Source organism: Pogoniulus pusillus, chromosome 23, assembly GCF_015220805.1.
Source record: "Pogoniulus pusillus isolate bPogPus1 chromosome 23, bPogPus1.pri, whole genome shotgun sequence".
NCBI classification, from domain to species: Eukaryota; Metazoa; Chordata; class Aves; order Piciformes; family Lybiidae; genus Pogoniulus; species Pogoniulus pusillus.
The window spans coordinates 13,493,488-13,499,200 of NC_087286.1; the positions used below are offsets into that span (position 1 = coordinate 13,493,488).

At 44.8% G+C, this 5,713-nt stretch overlaps 1 long non-coding RNA gene across 2 annotated transcripts; it reads right to left on the bottom strand.

Annotated features, from left to right (window-relative positions):
* Nucleotides 1-3,714: 3,714 nt before the first annotated feature.
* Nucleotides 3,715-5,466, bottom strand: LOC135185823 (uncharacterized). Of its 2 annotated transcripts, none has more exons than XR_010306639.1 (3): nt 5,330-5,466; nt 4,434-4,521; nt 3,715-3,810 (listed from the first exon to the last, which is right to left on the bottom strand). It is a non-coding gene; the product is annotated as an uncharacterized LOC135185823 (long non-coding RNA). The 2 variants fall into 2 exon arrangements; XR_010306638.1 differs by lacking the exon at nt 5,330-5,466 and adding an exon at nt 4,819-4,905.
* Between the last annotated feature and the right edge of the window lie 247 nt (nt 5,467-5,713).

The following is a 5,713-nucleotide window of genomic DNA, read 5'->3' on the forward strand; positions in this document are numbered from 1 at the left end:
GGAACACATCCAGGTGGGATTTCAAAGTCTTCAGAAAAGGAGACTAAAAAAGAGGATACTGCCACTAAAGGCAGGAAAACTTTTTGATAGCTCAACAAATGTTGTTTTCTTTATTTTAATGGCAAGTTAGAACAACTCTTTATTTAATGACCAAGACATAAGTATCACAGAACAAACCAACCAGCAAGTTTGTTTTAGCATCTCACCTAGACTGCAACATCTTGAAGTTCTTTGAGGTTCTTTTTTAAACTTGAAGGGAGCTCTCTGGGCAGCAAATGGCCTGTCCAAGCAGCAGTCACACTTGGGCTGCCAAAGCCTTGCAAGCAGTTTTCCTGCTCTTGGCATGTTCACCAGCATCACTCCATGGGGCCTGTTTCTGGAATGCCAGAAGCTAACACTCATAGAAAATTGTCTTGATGTCAAATTGTTATAGGTTTGGCAGGGTTTTTTAACCAGCTGGTGCATTGTTCTCCAGGAGTAATGAAAAGCCTTATGCTGAGATGTGCAGGCATCCGTACCCAGTGTAATGGTGACATGGGACTGGCTTAGCAGCAGCACTGAGCACCAGAACTACCTCCACCCCTCCCTTCAGCTATGTCTTTCAAAGAAGGTGTGTCTTTGTATTTAGATAACTATCTCAGGGTAGAACCTAACGGAGATGCTTAGTGCAGCTTGTAACCATTTCCTCCAGTCCTGTTGCTTGCCACTAAGGAGAAGAGGCTGCCTCCTCCTCGTGCCAGCCTCCCTTCAGGGAGTTTCAGAGAGCGATGAGGTCTCTCATCAGCCTCTTCTTCAGACTGAACAACCCCAGCTCCCTCAGCCAATGACTTTGTGATACTTCATGGTAAACAAATAGCATTAAAAAGAGATGTTAGAGAAGGAAATAACTTGGACTGGAGTTGCAATGAGTTCAAGTCAATGGAAAGAAACAAAAGCTTAAACCATAAGATTATAAATCATTGCTCAAAAGAGTAAGAATCAAATCTTAGCAGTAGAAATGTTTGCCTGTGTCTCTGTTTATTCACATGAAGAACATAAATATGTCATCTAGCACCACTGTGTAAGGGGGTGGGGTGGGTGAGGAGTGGATTTCACCAGCAGATGGGGATGGACAGGAGGCAGGATCAGGCAGCTGCATTAGCTGGGCATGGAAGAACAATGGGCTGGGCACTGCAATAACAATGCAAGTTTTTGGGAAGGTAGCTTTTACCTAAGGGTTGCTTTCCTGTAAGAAGAGCCTGTAGGGTTAATTCCTCTCCTCTATGCTGCTGCTTTATGGGGAAAAAAACCCAACAAACCCAGCAATCATGAAGCACTCAGTTATTATATATGTGAAACTGAGAAGCTGAAATTAGATGCAGTTTGGGTTTAAAACTGTATTTAGGTTGGGCAAGGGTCATCAGGGGCTTTAAAATGTGATTGTAAAATCATAGCAATTAGACCGAGTCAGCTCAGGAGACAAGCTTCTTCCTTTCATGCTTTCATTTCTCTTACTGGGGAGGCCATTTCTATATCTCTATCTATATCTATTTTAATGGAATAGCAAGGTAGTTCCTCAAAATCATATCAAATGACTGCCAAATTTGTAGTTTATGTTACAAAACAGATAATATTGGAAACGTAAAGTTTGTAGTAAATCTCCCAGCTTTGAAGGGCTAGTTGATGTCAGACTTCTCCATAGAGTAATGAGAAGAAATATCATTATAAAAATACAAACAAAAATATGACAAGACAAAAAATTTGACAAGGACTCCTAGCAGAAGATAGGGTCCTTGAAATCTGTTTATGTTTGGGCCACTAGATTTTAAGTCCTTCATCTTATTTCTAGAATCTACTGCTTATGAAATGGATCAGGAAAGCAGATGGACAGAGGCTAGGATTGGCTCCATCCCCACCAGGACTATGTCTGGCCTTCCTCAGCACCACAGAGGAACCAGAGATGTTCCTCAACCCCATCCTGCCGAGGGGATACTGTGGGATCATCACAGAGTGCAGGGGGAAACATCTCCAGGGGTGATGGCGTGAAGGGTAAGAGTGGCTCTGGGTGAGCAGGCAGCAGCATGCAGCTGCATTGACCACTGTGAAGGCTTTTGGATAAAATCGTGGGAGGCAACAGCGGCAGCTAGAGTCAGAGAGACTTGGGCTCCATGAAGAGAGAATGGCTGGGGAAAGGAAGAGGAGTTCAGCAGGCAGGTGCCAGCTTGGAGCTGTGGAGGAAGCACAGAGTTTGACCCTGACCCCGGGGAACTGAGCCTGTTCTGGGGCAGCTGTTGTAGTAGCTGAGCATTTGTCACAGCATCGCTGAGCATGTCACTGCTTTGATCATGCCTTGCTGCTAGATGTTAGCTGACAGGGTTGCTCCTACAAAGAAAACCAAGGGGCCTGGAAAGTTGGCAGTGCAGTCCCACTGTGCTGTGGCTGTGGTCTGCAGTGAGCTGGTGCATTCCTGCAGACATGCCATCGCAGGCGAGCACACGGCTCTAACCTGGGCCTCTTCCTGCCTTGGCTTTTCTCACCCAGACTGACAGCTTTTTCTCGAAGGAGAGGCAGCCTTATCTCCACAGGCTATACTTTAGCTCTCTGAGAGGCTAAACAAACTCTGGGGAAGGGCTGAATAAAAAGGCAGCCAAGGATTTCACCTCCTGGGCCCTGGAGCAGAAAGTCCCTACGCTGATGCTCCGTAGGAGATGTCAGCGTGTCGTGCAAGCTGTGAGGTTTCCAAGTATAACTGACACAGTAACTGGGACTGTGCCCTCAGGATCTGTTTTTGACAGTATTCCCAGCATGTTATGAACACTAATCCAGACTCTTAATCAAATTGCTTTGGTGGGCGAGAGAAAATGAGTTGAACAATGCAGAGTTTGGTGATGAGAATGACAGTGGATGGGCCAATTCAGAACAGCCTGAAGGCTTTACACTTTACAAGAACTCTAGTGCTAGCTGATCTGGAAACATGGAAATATGTAATACCATACCAGTTAGATAAATATTTAACGTGGTGCTGGAAGCTGTGAGGAAATACCATGTGGAGATTCACACTAAAAATTCTCTCTCTTCTGTAGTCTTTCCCCAAAACATCTGCTGCTAGTTCTGGAGTTACAGTGGTGAGCTAGATGAGTATTGGTTCCTGACACAGTGTGGTTTGGTCTGTGTTCTTACACACATGGATTGCCTTAGTCCTGCTCCTTACAGCAGTGTATTTCCAAGATGCTGATGACTTAAAAAATGAGGAATGAGCAAAATGCATGGATTGGAGGGCAACAAGCCTCTAACAAAAAAGCAGGTTTTAAATGTTACCAGAAAGGATGCATGCAACACAACAACCAATGCAACTGGGTAGTCAAAGATGCTTTTTGATCAGGAAATATTGCTTTGTTCTTATGGAGTCTGAATCTAGTTGGTTTGATGCATTAGCTCTGGGCCACACGCTGCTTGCAGGTTCCTGGGGTTAATCTGGCAAACAAGGACACTGATCACAATACAGATCTTGAGATGGTGCTACTGGGAACAGAACTGCACTCAAAGTTAGTTTGGAAGTAGCCAGTCTAGAACTAATAACATTTGCACATTTTCAGTGGAGAAACCCCACCAAACCATAGCTCTTGATGAAATTCAGCTGGTGAGAAAGGTGCTCTGCATGGGTATTAGTTCTAAATACGGAGACATAAATAACAGGCATTTATCTATAGTATTCACTTGTACTATTCCCATAGACATATATTACTTTATTAAAGTAAAAACAGGAACTCATGGCTTGCTACTAAGTTTGTTAACCACTCTTCCAAAATTTCCTGTGTACTGTTTATTTCCCTAGTCAAAAAAAGGATAAAGAGGGCAGAATCAGTGATATCCTTCAACACACACATTTAACTGTTTCCTCTAATAGAATCAGACAATGGTCTAGGTTGGAAGGAACCTCCAAAGGTCATCTGGTCCAGCCTCTCTGCATTCAGCAGGGACATCCTCCACTAGGTCAGGTTGCTCAGAAGATTGACCTTGAATACTTGCATGGATGAAGCCTCAACCACCTCCCTGGGCAACTTGTTTCACTATTCCAACACCCTCATGCTAAAGAACTTGTTCCTAATGTCCAGTCTAAATCTGCTCTTCCATCATTTCAAACTATACTGTAGAGCTGATTTGTTTTTCCACAAAGCTGATTTATTTGGTTCTGGAAAGCTCATCTCTGATAAGGATTTCCTGTAGGAATCTGTCTCTTCTGGACTGTTATTCCTTTGCTACCTGCTTGTCCTGATTGAGCTGGAGAAAAGGAGCAGAGCTGCTTGGAAGCGCTGGGAGGAGATACCCTCCCAGGATCCTGCTCCCAAGCACCTTTTGGGTTTATCACAGTGGCAGACACTCCCAGAGCACAAAGGGAAAAGGAGACTCAGAAAAGGACCTGGAGATTAGTGTGATACAACAGTGATACTCACGCCACCTTCCAGCCTCTGACTTGCACTCGCTGGTTTTGCTACACCCAGCAGCAGACTGGCCCAGTGCTGTGCTCTGGGGAAAGCGTTCCTGCAAGTCGAGGCAGGTTAGTTTAGGCAACACTCACTTGAAGAAGTCATTGCCTTCAGACGCCCATGCACACGCCTACTTCTTTGTCTGTAGATAATTATATGTACATTAGTTTATTCTGAATTCTAATTATGACATACATATGATAGATTTGAATGAAATGGGGCATGAGTATTACCTTTGGAAATTATTTCTTTTTAAGCTTAAAAACAGACCTGAGAGAGGCTGATGCCACTGGTAACTCATTTCTGCAGTTCTCTTTTTCATTCACCTGTTATGTCTTCTTGTGACACTTACCAGGGTAAGAGCTTACTTCCCTGGAGTTTGGAAGGCTCCCAGCTTAGCTGCTAATCCTGGTTAGAGCCCAGAGGCACTAATGTCTGCAGGGCAGGAGGCAGCCTTGGCAAGGATCAGGAGAAAAGCAGGCCACTTTATGAACCCCTTTTGCCTTGCATGCCAGCCATGCCCACGAGACCCAGGCCCTCCCCATTACCTCTTCACATTTTTCCTATCTCAACAATCTCCCCAAATCTATGTACTGCAAATCAGTTGCAACACTTTGGTGGTTAGTACTGTGTGTGGAAAAGGTTATCCTGGTCTTATGGATAATGGGAGAATATTTCCTATCTCCCCTTTAATTCCCTCAGAGAAAGATGCACTGTTTTCAATCTAATACCTTAAATGAAAAGGCAGTGATCTTACAGCTCTTAAAATATAGCTCTGGCTCTGCCAGTGACTCATGCCATGGCCCTAAATACCCCCCGAGGCTTCAGCTTCCTCCTCTGTTAAAGGGGAGATGAATACTCACTTGTGTTTAGCTGCAGTGATGATGCAAGACTTAATTAGCTGTGTTTGTTGAGAGCTCTGAAAATGTGGAAATGTCACTGCTCTTGATCATCTTGAAAAGCTAATGGCTTGGCAATATCTTGCTGTCAGACTCCCACTTCAGAAGTCAATGGCACACATGAGATCCCCTGGGTTTGTTTTTCTGCCTTGCTTGGCCTCAGCACACAGCTGAGGTCTGAGTGAGTCTTTAGATGTTTGAGCAGGTGGACAGAAACTCTGGTTTCAGCAGGGAGGGTCACATCCCACCTGCTCCTGAGCATGCTGGTTCCAGCGTTCCTCTGGGGCCACTTTACCGAAGGTGCCCTGAGCGGCTGCCTCCTTAGCCTCGGGTTACATCTGCCTGCTC